Raw genomic sequence first — 15127 nt, forward strand, 5'->3', positions numbered from 1 at the left:
CAACAATGGTGAGCACATATAAGTGTAGTGTCTGCAGCCAACCGGCTCATGGAACAGGTACAAAGAGAGGCTTCAGGAAGAACGCCGGTTTCACGTGGCGCAGGCCACGTGAAACCGGCGTTCCTCCTGAAGCCTCTCTTTGTACATAGTGTATACAGAGCAAGGGATGTAGCCTTTTGCAACCTTTTATATTCCTCACTTATGTGATCAGCCTCGGGGGGTGTAGGGTAGCTGGGGTATTGCTGAGCAGGTTTCAGGGGTTTATTAACCCTTGTCACTCCTGACACCAGGGTGAGGGTTAAATGCTGAGGTAACGTTGGGCCTATCGCCACCCTTCCCAAGAGCGATAGGTGAGTGCAGAATAACGGATTGTCCACAACCAGTGCTTAGCTGAAAACTTGTAGAAACTTTACTGAAGATTTTCTGTAACATGCAGCAATAACAACAGTCCAGATAACAGAGTCTGTATACAGCTGAAGCAGCGACAGGTGGTTGGGACCTTGCAAGTTCTCTTTAGTTTAGGAGGATTTTGTAGCATAGATCCGCTGGATTTAGGGGTAGGTTTAGGTCCAGTGATCTTGCGGAGTTAGCGGGGAATTGTAAGAACTCAAAGTCTTTAGCGTAGGCCGAGGCCGCAAGGCTCAGGCCTAGTAATTGTCTTTGGAAGTTGCGGAGGTCCTACCTCATCCAGAGTCAGCAACCCAAGAGAGATTATTGGCTGCAGCTTCCTTATATGGGCAGAGGCTGAGCGGTTTTGGATTGGTCCATAACAGCTGTCACTCACCATTACACGGCATTGTGGGTGAACACCTGACACAAGAACCACCGAAGGTCCTTCAACAAACCATAGAGTTCTGAACACTGAGTCACATGACCTAAGGTCCTGCAACACTAACTGGTAGGCATTTAAATATACATATTTACATTGCTATTTATATGAATATTAGCTAACTGAGGGGTGACGAGGGGCTAACTAGAAAAGAGGGACCCCACCGTTCCTAGGAACTCTGACTTTGGGGACCTCTACCAAGGTACGGTATGCAATACAGTACCAGGATACCACACTTATTTCTCAAAATAAGCAATGAGGCAGCATTGCAAATAACAACCATGCAAATAGCAAATACTGTATGTCATATATATATATATATATATATATATATTTATTACAGAAATGTTACCATGTCCAATTTACAATGGGATTCTTGACTATTAGGAAGTCCATTTCCTTGGAAGTTATTACACCGAGTGCTACTCCTTGAATCAATTGTGTAATGTTGAAAATCAGCAGTGGGGTTTTTAAGAAACTTACAGTTGCTATCTGACAACATACCGTATATACTCGAGTATAAGCCGACCCGAGTATAAGCCGAGACCCCTAATTTCAACCCAAAATCCCAGGAAAAGTTATTGACTCGAGTATAAGCCTAGGGTGGGAAATACCTCATCCCCCCCTGTCATCATCCAGACCCGTCATTAACATCCTCATCATCATCCCCTTGTCATCATCCCACACATCCCCCCTTCATCATCCTCTTATCATCCCACATATCCCCCCTTCATCATCCCCTTATCATCCCACACATCCCCCCTTCATCATCCCCTTATCATCCCGCACATCCCCCCTTCATCATCCCCTTATCATCCCGCACATCCCCCCTTCATCATCCCCTTATCATCCCGCACATCCCCCCTTCATCATCCCCTTATCATCCCGCACATCCCCCCTTCATCATCCCCTTATCATCCCGCACATCCCCCCTTCATCATCCCCTTATCATCCCGCACATCCCCCCTTCATCATCCCCTTGTCATCATCCCACACATCCCCCCTTCATCATCCCCTTATCATCCCGCACATCCCCCCTTCATCATCCCCTTATCATCCCACACATCCCCCCTTCATCATCCCCTTGTCATCATCCCACACATCCCCCCTTCATCATCCCCTTATCATCCCACACCCCCCCTTCATCATCCCCACCCCCCTTCATCATCCCCACACCCCCCCTTCATCATCCTCTTCTCATCATTCGCCCTCAGTGGTCTTCAACCTGCGGACCTCCAGAGGTTTCAAAACTACAACTCCCAGCAAGCCCGGGCAGCCATCGGCTGTCCGGGCTTGCTGGGAGTTGTAGTTTTGAAACCTCCGGAGGTCCGCAGGTTGAAGACCACTGCGGCCTTCAACATCATCCAGCCCCCTCTCACCCCCTTTAGTTCTGAGTACTCACCTCCGCTCGGCGCTGGTCCGGTCCTGCAGGGCTGTCCGGTGAGGAGGTGGTCCGGTGAGGAGGTGGTCCGGGCTGCTATCTTCACCGGGGGCGCCTCTTCTCCGCGCTTCCGGCCCGGAATAGAGGCGTTGCCTTGACAATGACGCAGAATTACGTTGGCAATGAACGCACCTCTGCGTCGTTGTCACGGCAACGTGACTATTCTGAGGCCGGGCCCGAAGCGCTTAGAAGAGGCCTCCCCGGTGAAGATAGCAGCCCGGAACACTATCCCACCGGACCACCTCCTCACCGGACAGTCCTGCAGGACCGGACCAGCGCCGAGCGGAGGTGAGTACTCAGAACTAAAGGGAGTGAGAGGGGGCTGGATGATGTTGAAGGCCGCAGTGGTCTTCAACCTGCGGACCTCCGGAGGTTTCAAAACTACAACTCCCAGCAAGCCCGGACAGCCGATGGCTGCCCGGGCTTGCTGGGAGTTGTAGTTTTGAAACCTCTGGAGGTCCGCAGGTTGAAGACCACTGCGGGTGGGGGAGTTCACTCGAGTATAAGCCGAGGGGGGTGTTTTCAGCACGAAAAATCGTGCTGAAAAACTCGGCCTATACTCGAGTATATACGGTAGCTTCAATTTGAGTAAAGTACATGTTTAAATCCATAAGCACAATTTTGCCCCTTTGTCTGCCATTTTGATTATTCACTCGGCGTTATCTTTCAACTGCTTGAGAGCCAACTTATGACATAATTTAAGGCTACCTGAAGTGACCACAGACTTATGTAACATTGTGTAGTGGTCCCTCCCCATCACACATTGGAACCTATCTAGGGCTCCAGAAAGGTCCGACCACTGTTAATATTGCAAGAGATATGTAAAACAGCATGGGACAAATTCAGCAGACAGTTTATTAAAAAGTTGCATTTTACATGTACACGGAGTCCATTTTAGGACATCGTCAGTCGTCAGACGTAACCCCGTCCTCCGTCAGGTAAGACGGCATCCCGCCTCCTCCCTTGGGCCAATCTTTGTCAGGCGTCAGCCGCAACTCCCTCCTTTGTCATCCTAAGGTCTCTCATCCAAAACTCTGTCATCCCTCAGACGAAAAACTTTCCTGCTGTGTAGCAGAACCCAGTCAGTGTCGGCTCTCTGCTATATAGGTTCTGCTGTTGTTAGCCAAACTAACTAAGTAATAGTACCATAGGCCACTATAACATACTCTCACCAAAAACAATGAGGCCAGATATGGAAAAAATTCATATACTTTATTGAAAGAACAATAAAAACTTATGTTAAAAAATTACATAACAATGATGAATCGGTGGTCATACAACACACACTGCAAAAGAATGATGAGAATGTCCCGTACGACTAAACAGAATGTACAAAAATACAAAAGGTCTCATTCAGAATGGTGGCGTACCATATGGAATATGTCAATATGCAAATACATAACATGTATAAGAAATGAGACTATGAGAGCCAAGAATCGAATATAGAGAAAGGAAGGGCAGGGTAAACAAAGAATGAAAAAAGCAAACAAATTCTGGTCATGCACCCTATCCTGGGACAGCTCACCTACCCCGAACGCGTTTTCGCTTGCCGCTTCGTCAGGGGGCGTGTCTCAGGTCAGAGGAAGTGATGTATAAATAGATAGAGGGAGCCAATCCGTAGCGTCATAACAAAAAAGGAGGCCAGGATACAGGTGAAAATTATTAGTGTCACAGTCATGCGTTCTACTATGTATCCTATGCGATACCTTATTGGTTGGTCATACTCCGTCAGTGCCGCGCGCATCGTGAGAGTCCTGGTCAATAGGATCCGAAAATGGGGAAGAGGATCACAACGAGGTCTGGAGGTATCACGTGACACTAAGTCACGTGATCCCCCAGCGCCGGATCAAGAAGAGATAGAAGGGAATGCTGCATCAGAACGAGGTCTGGAGATGTCACATGACATCAGGGAATCAGAATAGGACCAGGGGATCAGATCGAGACTGAGCTTGGTCACATGATCGCGAATAATGCGATGCGATCAAGTCCCGCCCCTTAGTGATCGATATAAACATAAGAATAAAAGCCCATGACACACTCGGGCAGCACAAGCCGGCACAAAATTACATATAGGACAGACATACAAAACATACAACAAAACACACCATAGTGATAAACCATGCAAACAGAAAACTTACCCTCCACCACAAAAAAGTGAAAGCGTGATTGAAAACTGTGAAGAAAAGTGAAAGAAGGAGAATAATACATGGTGGTAATAAATCCATAATGTACAATTCATAATAAATATTATTATATATGCACATAGTGACAAAAATTAATAATAATAAGCTGAAATAAACGTGAATATCAGTGGAGATTTGTGACAAAAAGTGAATGAAAAATATAAAAATATGTTAATGGTGATAAAACCTAATAATATTTGATCAATGTGATCAAAAAAAAGGGGTAGAAAAAGTGTATAAAATAAGAGTGATAGAACATAACTATACTAGTAAAAACAATTCATTAAACACTATTATTAAAATGTATAATTAAATACATGATACTATAAAAATGATCATGTGCAATTAAATGTTTTAAAGTGCATGTGTGTTAGTTATGCAATTGAAAGGTGCAAGTATGACCCCAGGCGACAGGGTAGGACTGTCCCCAGATAAGGTGCATGAACAATGACCTAACACATTAGAGTACAACTTTAAATTGGCATATAGACGCGGAATAGCTCCCAAACCTAAAAAGACAAAGAAAAAAAAGGGGAAGAAAAAGGGAAAAGAAAAAAAGAGAAGAAAAATATGATTAAAATCAATTAAAAGAACCAATGATAAAATCAACTAACCAAAAAAAGACACCTAACCAAGAACTAACACGAAATCCAAACTATAAAAATGGTGCAAAGCTAACATAATCGTTAAGGCCGTGGGGGTGGATGGTTTTGAGGCGGTGAATCCATCTCATTTCTAGTTGGGCTAATTTGATCTTCCAGTTACCTCCTCTACTCCCAATAAAAATGTGATCAATGCCCCTTACCATCAGACCTCGAGGGTCACAATTGTGGTGGAGCTTGAAATGTCGTGGAACTGTTGTGAGCCTTCGTAGATCCGATTCTTCGTTTGCCGCCAATATGCTCAAGACGTGTTCCCTTGTCCTTTTCTTCAACTCTCTCGTCGTCATCCCTATATAGATAGAACCACAGGGGCAGGTAGCATGATAGATCACACCGATCGTATTACATGAGATGTGATGAGTAATTTTAAAACTCCTAGTTCCATCTGAATTCCGAAACTCTGTATCTCTACAAATGTTGGGGCATGCCACACAATTGCCACATGGATGACACCCCCACTTTTGTTTCTTAGCAGTAAATGGTGAGGGCGTCTTCTGCCTATAGTGACTAGTCACCAGAATATCCTTCAAATTCGGGGACCTACGAAAAGTAAGGGATGGATTCTCAGAAATGTATAATTGTAAAACCGGATCCAATGTAAGGATTTGCCAATACTTGGCCAAAATGTCCCGTACTTGTGGTATCTGGCTATGATAGGTTGTGATGAGCCTCACCTGGTTATCACCATCTTTCTTAGGTTTTGATTGCAGAAGACTCTCGCGTTTAGTATGTTTGGCCCTTAAATATGCCCTCAAGATCCAATTTTCCTGGTACCCCCGTTCTCGGAATCGCTCCCAGAGTTCACATGCCCTTGCTTCGAATCCCTCATCTGTTGAACAGATTCTCCTTAGTCTCAAAAATTGTCCCATAGGGATCCCTCTGATGAGACTACGAGGGTGTGATGATTCTGCGTGAAGGAGAGAATTGGTAGCAGTTGGTTTCCTAAAAAGGTCCGACTGAACCAATCCGTCCTCATCAACTGAAAACGAGACATCCAAGAAGTCCATCTTATGGCGACCTACCTTGTATGTCAACTTGATGTTTAAGTCATTTGAATTAAGATGGCCCATGAATGTTCTCAATTCATCCTCGGTTCCTTTCCAGATGAAGATCACGTCATCAATATATCTGGCCCATGCTTCGACCCTATGGATAAAAGGGGGTGGATCGGTAAGAAATATGCTCCTTTCCCATGCTCCGAGAAACAAGTTGGCATAGGCGGGCGCACAGGCCGCGCCCATAGCGGTACCACGCATTTGTAGGTAGAACTTCTCTTTAAATAGGAAGAAGTTGTGGGTCAGGGCAAATCTTAGTAACTTCAATAGGAACTCACCTTGATTTTCATCCATTCCGGACATGAGCAGGGACGCCTGTGTAGCTCTGAGGCCATCCTCGTGATGTATAGATGTATACAGGGATTCCACGTCACAGGTAACGATCCACATATCAGAATCCAGATGTAATAATTCCATCCTGCGAAGAGCATCTGTTGTGTCCTTCAAAAAAGAAGGTAAGGTCTCAACAATATTTTTTAAATTGTAGTCCAGTAGTTTACAGATGGGTTCGCACAGGCTATTACAGCCCGAGACAATGGGCCTACCTGGTGGTGTGGAGGCTTGTTTGTGAACTTTAGGAAGTAAGTAAAATGTTGAAATAGTGGGATTCTCAATAAGTAAACAATTCTTTTCTTTTGTTGAGATGATGCCGTCAGAGACCGCCTGGGAAAGTAAAGATAATAGTTCACCTTTAAATTTAGTCAGAGGGTTGAAGGTTAGACGTTGGTAACAGCTAGTATCTCTCAATTGTCTATAAGCCTCCTTTTCATATAATGCGGATGGCCAGATGACAATATTGCCCCCCTTATCGGAGGGCTTGATTACAACATCTTTAATATTTCTCAATTGTTCAATAGCTAGCCGTTCGGCTCTAGGACAGTTATTAAAGCCCCCTTTAGGGGATAATGTCTCCAAATCTCTTGAGACCAATTGCACGAACAAATCCACATTGGGTGATGTAGAGATGGGGGGGAACTTACGTGATTTCGGGAGAAGTGACTTAGGAAACCAATCCTTAATAGTTGGAGCCACTTCCTCCGTTAGTTCCTCAAGTGCCTGTAATGCCATCATCTCGTCTCTAGTCGTACAGAAGGATGCGTCTGTTTGGTGATGAAAAATCTTCTTATAGTTCAATTTTCTTGCGAATAAATGTATGTCCTTAATGATCTCAAACTGGTCAGCGCTGGAAGTAGGTGAGAATGAAAGGCCACGACTAAGTACTTTAGTCTGTGTATCAGTAAGAATGACATTAGATAAATTAATTACCTTAAGAGCATGACGTTGATTATCTTGCTGATGAGATCTATTCATGCGTCTCCTGGTCGCAGGCCCTTGGTATGGTTCATGATTCCATTTCTGGAATCGAGATCTAGATACAGAGGGACCCGATCTCACCGATGAGTTATCAGATGCTGCCTCCGATGATGCCCTTGAGGAAACAGAGGCGCTTCTGGATCTTCCACCCTGGATGGTGTCTGTACGTTTAGTAAATTTCCATCTGTAAACACGCTGGCTTTGGTAATCGTTAACATCCCTCTGAAATTTTTTGGATTTAACCTCCTGTATTTGTTTCTCCCATGTTATCAAACTCTCGTTCATTTCATTCTGGAAATTTTCACTATCCTGAGGGTTTAACAAATCGGTAAGTTGTTTCAATTTAGTCTCTATCTCACCTCTAATGATGTCCAAACTCCGCGTGTTCAATTCGAGGATCAATTGAATAAATGTAGTTGAACTCTTATGACAAGTTTCCTCCCATTGTTGGGTGAACAGTGTGTCCTCAAGACCATAAGAGGGAAAAGTATGTATCCTTAGACCTCGAGGAACAAGTCCGTTTACCAAATATTGTTGTAATGAGGCCCGGTTCCACCAGATCTTAGTTTTTCGATGTAATAAAGCCTTAATAGATTTCTTTAGATTTCGTGTAGTTTCTTGGTCAGAATTGCCAGTGGGTGCAGTAGACACACCGAATAAATTCTCCGCCTGGGACTGCCAGGTGGATTCGCGACTCATAAAATCCATTGTGGAGAATGGAACAAAAGTACTCTGCAATACACAGGAAGCATATGTTAGCCAAACTAACTAAGTAATAGTACCATAGGCCACTATAACATACTCTCACCAAAAACAATGAGGCCAGATATGGAAAAAATTCATATACTTTATTGAAAGAACAATAAAAACTTATGTTAAAAAATTACATAACAATGATGAATCGGTGGTCATACAACACACACTGCAAAAGAATGATGAGAATGTCCCGTACGACTAAACAGAATGTACAAAAATAGGTCTCATTCAGAATGGTGGCGTACCATATGGAATATGTCAATATGCAAATACATAACATGTATAAGAAATGAGACTATGAGAGCCAAGAATCGAATATAGAGAAAGGAAGGGCAGGGTAAACAAAGAATGAAAAAAGCAAACAAATTCTGGTCATGCACCCTATCCTGGGACAGCTCACCTACCCCGAACGCGTTTTCGCTTGCCGCTTCGTCAGGGGGCGTGTCTCAGGTCAGAGGAAGTGATGTATAAATAGATAGAGGGAGCCAATCCGTAGCGTCATAACAAAAAAGGAGGCCAGGATACAGGTGAAAATTATTAGTGTCACAGTCATGCGTTCTACTATGTATCCTATGCGATACCTTATTGGTTGGTCATACTCCGTCAGTGCCGCGCGCATCGTGAGAGTCCTGGTCAATAGGATCCGAAAATGGGGAAGAGGATCACAACGAGGTCTGGAGGTATCACGTGACACTAAGTCACGTGATCCCCCAGCGCCGGATCAAGAAGAGATAGAAGGGAATGCTGCATCAGAACGAGGTCTGGAGATGTCACATGACATCAGGGAATCAGAATAGGACCAGGGGATCAGATCGAGACTGAGCTTGGTCACATGATCGCGAATAATGCGATGCGATCAAGTCCCGCCCCTTAGTGATCGATATAAACATAAGAATAAAAGCCCATGACACACTCGGGCAGCACAAGCCGGCACAAAATTACATATAGGACAGACATACAAAACATACAACAAAACACACCATAGTGATAAACCATGCAAACAGAAAACTTACCCTCCACCACAAAAAAGTGAAAGCGTGATTGAAAACTGTGAAGAAAAGTGAAAGAAGGAGAATAATACATGGTGGTAATAAATCCATAATGTACAATTCATAATAAATATTATTATATATGCACATAGTGACAAAAATTAATAATAATAAGCTGAAATAAACGTGAATATCAGTGGAGATTTGTGACAAAAAGTGAATGAAAAATATAAAAATATGTTAATGGTGATAAAACCTAATAATATTTGATCAATGTGATCAAAAAAAAGGGGTAGAAAAAGTGTATAAAATAAGAGTGATAGAACATAACTATACTAGTAAAAACAATTCATTAAACACTATTATTAAAATGTATAATTAAATACATGATACTATAAAAATGATCATGTGCAATTAAATGTTTTAAAGTGCATGTGTGTTAGTTATGCAATTGAAAGGTGCAAGTATGACCCCAGGCGACAGGGTAGGACTGTCCCCAGATAAGGTGCATGAACAATGACCTAACACATTAGAGTACAACTTTAAATTGGCATATAGACGCGGAATAGCTCCCAAACCTAAAAAGACAAAGAAAAAAAAGGGGAAGAAAAAGGGAAAAGAAAAAAAGAGAAGAAAAATATGATTAAAATCAATTAAAAGAACCAATGATAAAATCAACTAACCAAAAAAAGACACCTAACCAAGAACTAACACGAAATCCAAACTATAAAAATGGTGCAAAGCTAACATAATCGTTAAGGCCGTGGGGGTGGATGGTTTTGAGGCGGTGAATCCATCTCATTTCTAGTTGGGCTAATTTGATCTTCCAGTTACCTCCTCTACTCCCAATAAAAATGTGATCAATGCCCCTTACCATCAGACCTCGAGGGTCACAATTGTGGTGGAGCTTGAAATGTCGTGGAACTGTTGTGAGCCTTCGTAGATCCGATTCTTCGTTTGCCGCCAATATGCTCAAGACGTGTTCCCTTGTCCTTTTCTTCAACTCTCTCGTCGGAGTATGACCAACCAATAAGGTATCGCATAGGATACATAGTAGAACGCATGACTGTGACACTAATAATTTTCACCTGTATCCTGGCCTCCTTTTTTGTTATGACGCTACGGATTGGCTCCCTCTATCTATTTATACATCACTTCCTCTGACCTGAGACACGCCCCCTGACGAAGCGGCAAGCGAAAATGCGTTCGGGGTAGGTGAGCTGTCCCAGGATAGGGTGCATGACCAGAATTTGTTTGCTTTTTTCATTCTTTGTTTACCCTGCCCTTCCTTTCTCTATATTCGATTCTTGGCTCTCATAGTCTCATTTCTTATACATGTTATGTATTTGCATATTGACATATTCCATATGGTACGCCACCATTCTGAATGAGACCTTTTGTATTTTTGTACATTCTGTTTAGTCGTACGGGACATTCTCATCATTCTTTTGCAGTGTGTGTTGTATGACCACCGATTCATCATTGTTATGTAATTTTTTAACATAAGTTTTTATTGTTCTTTCAATAAAGTATATGAATTTTTTCCATATCTGGCCTCATTGTTTTTGGTGAGAATAGGTTCTGCTGTACAGACTCTTTAGCACATGTAGTGTCTGTAGTGCACACGTGCAAGTTTCACAGTTTCGACTCTGCTATACATGCTGTGCAGCGTCGGCTCAGCTATGCGGCAGGAAGTTGCGTCTAAGGGAGAATCGTCTGAGGCATGACGGCGTTTCGGATGAGGGAGGATGGAGTTGTGGCTGAAGGAGGACGGCGATTGGTGTGAGGGAGGAGGCGGGACGCCGTTTCACATGACGGAGGACGGAGTTGCGGCTGACGACTGATGGCGATTGGTCCGAGGGAGGAGGCGGGACGACGTTTCACCTGACGGAGGACGGAGTTATGTCTGACAACTGACGATGTTCTAAAATGGAAACCATACAGGTAATTCCGCTACAATTTTTATCACATCAGAGTCAAAAAATACATCAAAATTATAAGAGGGAGAGAAACTTAAAGGGATACTCTGCTGCTCAGTGTTTGGAACAAACTGTTCTGAACACTGGAGCTGGGAGCTCGTGACATCATGGCTCTGCCCCCTCATGATGTCACGCCCGCCCCCTCAATGCAAGTCTATGGGAGGGGGCTTGACGGCTGTCACGCCCCTTTCCATAGACTTGCATTGAGGGGGCGGGGTGTGATGCCATGAGGGGGCAGGGCTATAACGTCACAAGCTCCCGGTTCCAGCATTTGGAACAGTTTGCTCCAAACGCTGAGCAGCGGAGTACCCCTTTAAACCAGATTTGAAAATAAACTCCTGATCCTGAGTGATATCTACAGAAGACAGATTATCAATGTCAAAACCACCATTTTAAATTCATTTTTTTATCTTTCATCTGACAAGTTACCCTCTTGTTATCTAAATCTATGTTTCCTCCCTTCACATCTGCTCCATTTTTGGGGACTTTGGGGGAGATTTATCAAAACTTGCCTACAGGAAAAGTTGCCCAGTTGCCCATAGGAACCAATAAGATTGCTTCTTTTATTTTGCAGCGGCCTTGTTATGGGCCATCACGCCCCCTCCCATAGACTTGCAATGTGGGGACAGGGCGTGAAATCACACAGGGGTGGAGTCGTGACTTCACGATACTCCGGCCCCGTAGTCATGACCCTGCAGGCTCGGAGGCTGCAGCGCTGCCTGCAGCTGCCACAGGTGGGTGCTGCATGCAAGATTGCGGGGGTTCCTATCGATCAGACATTTTATCCCCTATACTTTGGATAGGGGATAAGATGCCTTAGGGCCAGAGTACCTCTTTAATGCAATAGACGTGTTTTCTGACCAGGGTGTATCCAGCTGTTGCAAAAACAGAATGATGAACAATTTCAAAGATTCTATAACAATACAAAAATAATAATAATAATAATACTATGCTTGTAACTTGTTATACAATTGCTATTTTATTACCATATTATTTCTTAATTCTGTTAATCATTTTAAAGTATATTTTGTATTTTATATATGTTTATCTATCCCAAATGGGGTTGTGGCTTATTACCTCACTTACCCGCTTCTATTTTAAACAAGTTGATTAACACAGTTTAATAGCTATGAATAAGACTGCATGTCATGGTTGAAACGCGTTGGTTTTCCTGTGTGTGAGTATCGTATTGCCTGTCTTTAATACTGTTCAAATAAAGACTCTCGTTTCATGCAGACACCTCGCTAGACTGAACTTTTTTTCCTGCATGATATACTGCTGTGGTCGAGGCCTTTGTTCCGTGCTAAAGGTTTTTGTTCCGTGCTGAAGGTGAGGGTGAGTTTTGGTGGATTAATGCTGACTAACCTGTCCTCTCTCATAGTTCTGAAGTACAAGTATTTCTAAAAATGTCCTGTTTGAGAGATGTATATACTAACTAATCCCCCGTGTGCCTTCTTTGTTTGCCCCGTTGCCCTTGGTAACAATTATCTTAGGGCCTCCACTGAGACATTCAGACAGGCCCAGTTCAGCTGCATAGCGCTTGTTAATCTTTACTGTTTATGGGAGCAAGGTGGCTTGTGGGATAGTGTGTGCTCTGTTGCCTGGCAACAGCAGAATCACAGTTCAGAGAAGAAACCAGGAAGTGATGACACCCATACAGAGATGTAGATCATTTTACCTAAAAACCACTACATTTGTACTTCTTTACTTTTTGTGGCATTGTGCCCCTACAGTGAAGTGGATGTAGAGATGGCCCAGTCCTCCTGCTCCACGTTGGCCTGGATATGATTAAGCTCAGTGAGGAGCCTCCTGTAGAAGCTTTATTAGAGAGTTCAGATCTTCCTAGGTGATGGCTCCCATGGTGGGAGGACAGAGGTAGTGCTAAACCTGTGGGAGCTATCCCCATGAGTAAGGGGCCCACAAGTTGCTACAATATATGTATGTGGTTCACATTAGATTTTACCTACTTTTCTTTGTGGGAAAATTTCTTAAACTAAATGGCCACAAAGTGAGCACTACTAGTGTCTAAAAACCTATAAGCTCTCATTGGTCAGCAGGGCCGCCCATCAAGGGGAGTACAGCCAATACTTCAGTAAGGGGCCCAGGCTCCTAGAGAGGCCACAGGGCCCCTGCAGCACAGACTCAGGGGAACGCTGTTTACACAGCAGTCTCCTGCTTCCATGGCTATTACTACCTAAGGGGGACTGCTGGCTATTACTACCCAAGGAAACTGATTACTACCTATGGGGGCTACTACTATTAATACCTAAGGGGACTGTTGGCTATTACTACCTAAGGGGTCGGCTGGCTATTAAGGTGCTGCTGGCTATTACTACCTAAGGGGGTTAACTGATTACTACCTATGGGGGATACTATTATTAATACCTAAGGGGGGCTGCTGGCTATTACCACCTAAAGTAGCTAACTGATTACTACCTATGGGGGCTACTACTATTAATACCTAAGGGGACTGTTGGCTATTACTACCTAAGGGGTCGGCTGGCTATTAAGGTGCTGCTGGCTATAACTACCTATGGGGGATACTATTATTAATACCTAAGGGGACTGCTGGCTATTACGGTGCTGCTGGCTATTACTACATAAGGGGGCTGCTGGCTATTACTACCTAAGAGGGCTTCTGGCTATTACTACCTAAAAAGGGCTGCTACTACTATTACCTATAGGGGCTTCCGCAAACACCTACCTAAAGGGCTACTACTACCTAAGGGGGGGGGGGGCTGAGCTATTAGAATAAATGGAAGAGATGCAACAATATACAGGGGGACCTACCTACAGGGTATAACCCCTAGTTATAGGGGAGTGGCCACGGGTGGGGGCCCAGACCTTGAGCTGTGTAATGGGCCCCAAAAGTTCTGATGGCAGCCCTGTTGTTCAGTATTGTGCTCTGACAGCTACTCATTCTCATCATAGCTGGTTACCTGGATATCAAAATGTAGTAGAAGATGGATAGAGATTTTGGATCAACACATAGCAATTTACAATCTCAAAATTGTCTCCATAGAATTAAATTAAAACATCACAAGTATGTATTGATGTATCAATGACTTTTTTGTGTGTTTGTGAGCCTTGTAGAGTGGTATCATGGTTAATTTATCTTTGATCAAGAAGATCACTTCAGGGAACATGTGCCCTATTAAGTACCTCTAGGCCAGGATAAGGGAGGAGATACAGTTGGGATAAATGAAGATTTTAGTACCCTGTTGAGTGCCTCTAGATTGAATACAAGATTAGATACGCTTGCCATACATGGAAGCATACAGGTTCGATCCTGCATAACTTTCAGCTGGGATTGTAGATCCTGTACAGAAGCTGGCACCATAAATGCTGGACTGGCTATAAATCTGGCAACTGGGCTGGCCAAGTAAGTGTAACATTCTGGAGGAGACATTCCTGGGAAACACATGCTGTGTATGGGCAAGCATTATCCTGCTGAAAGCCATGATAAGCAACATGTGTCCGCAGGATGTCCTGCATATATCTCTGAGCCGTTTGTGTTCCTTGCAGCACTACTAGGGGCGTGTCAGAGGCACTTCCTCCTTGAGTCTGCTGTGCTGAGTCTCTACGTCCAATTATTGCAGGCTGCTTTTCAAACCCTTCCTCTCTGTTTTCCGACAGAAGTCTAATCGGACAGGACAGGAAGGAGCACAGAAAAGTACCAAAGTACCTAAGGTAGCTGTTCATAGATTAGGTTCAGTCCATTAAAGTGAATGAATACGCGCTGTATACATTTGGCATATATTTTTGTCATTGCATTGGCATACAGTGAAAAAACAGCTTTAACCTAGCCTAAGCTGCATGGTAACTGGGTAATTTTTGAATGGCCCAATGACATCTGAACCAATTCTGGATACTTTTCTACACTATAGAGGAAGGGCTGGTAAGAACCCTTAATTTTACC

General features: G+C 43.7%; 1 protein-coding gene across 4 annotated transcripts in view; it reads left to right on the top strand.

Moving 5' to 3' along the window:
* The window catches only part of LOC130273891 (glyoxylate/hydroxypyruvate reductase B-like), a 105970-nt gene that overhangs the window by 26400 nt on the left and 64443 nt on the right, over positions 1 to 15127 (top strand). For 3 of the 4 annotated variants that reach the window (XM_056521356.1, XM_056521358.1, XM_056521359.1), the window contains exon 3: positions 12445 to 12537. The exons of the other annotated variant lie outside the window; for it this stretch is intronic. The gene's annotated coding sequence lies outside the window, so the exon portion shown is untranslated. The remainder of the gene's footprint in view (positions 1 to 12444; positions 12538 to 15127) is intronic. 4 annotated transcript variants of the gene reach the window in all.

This window comes from Hyla sarda, chromosome 5 (genome assembly GCF_029499605.1).
Source record: "Hyla sarda isolate aHylSar1 chromosome 5, aHylSar1.hap1, whole genome shotgun sequence".
Lineage (NCBI taxonomy): Eukaryota > Metazoa > Chordata > Amphibia > Anura > Hylidae > Hyla > Hyla sarda.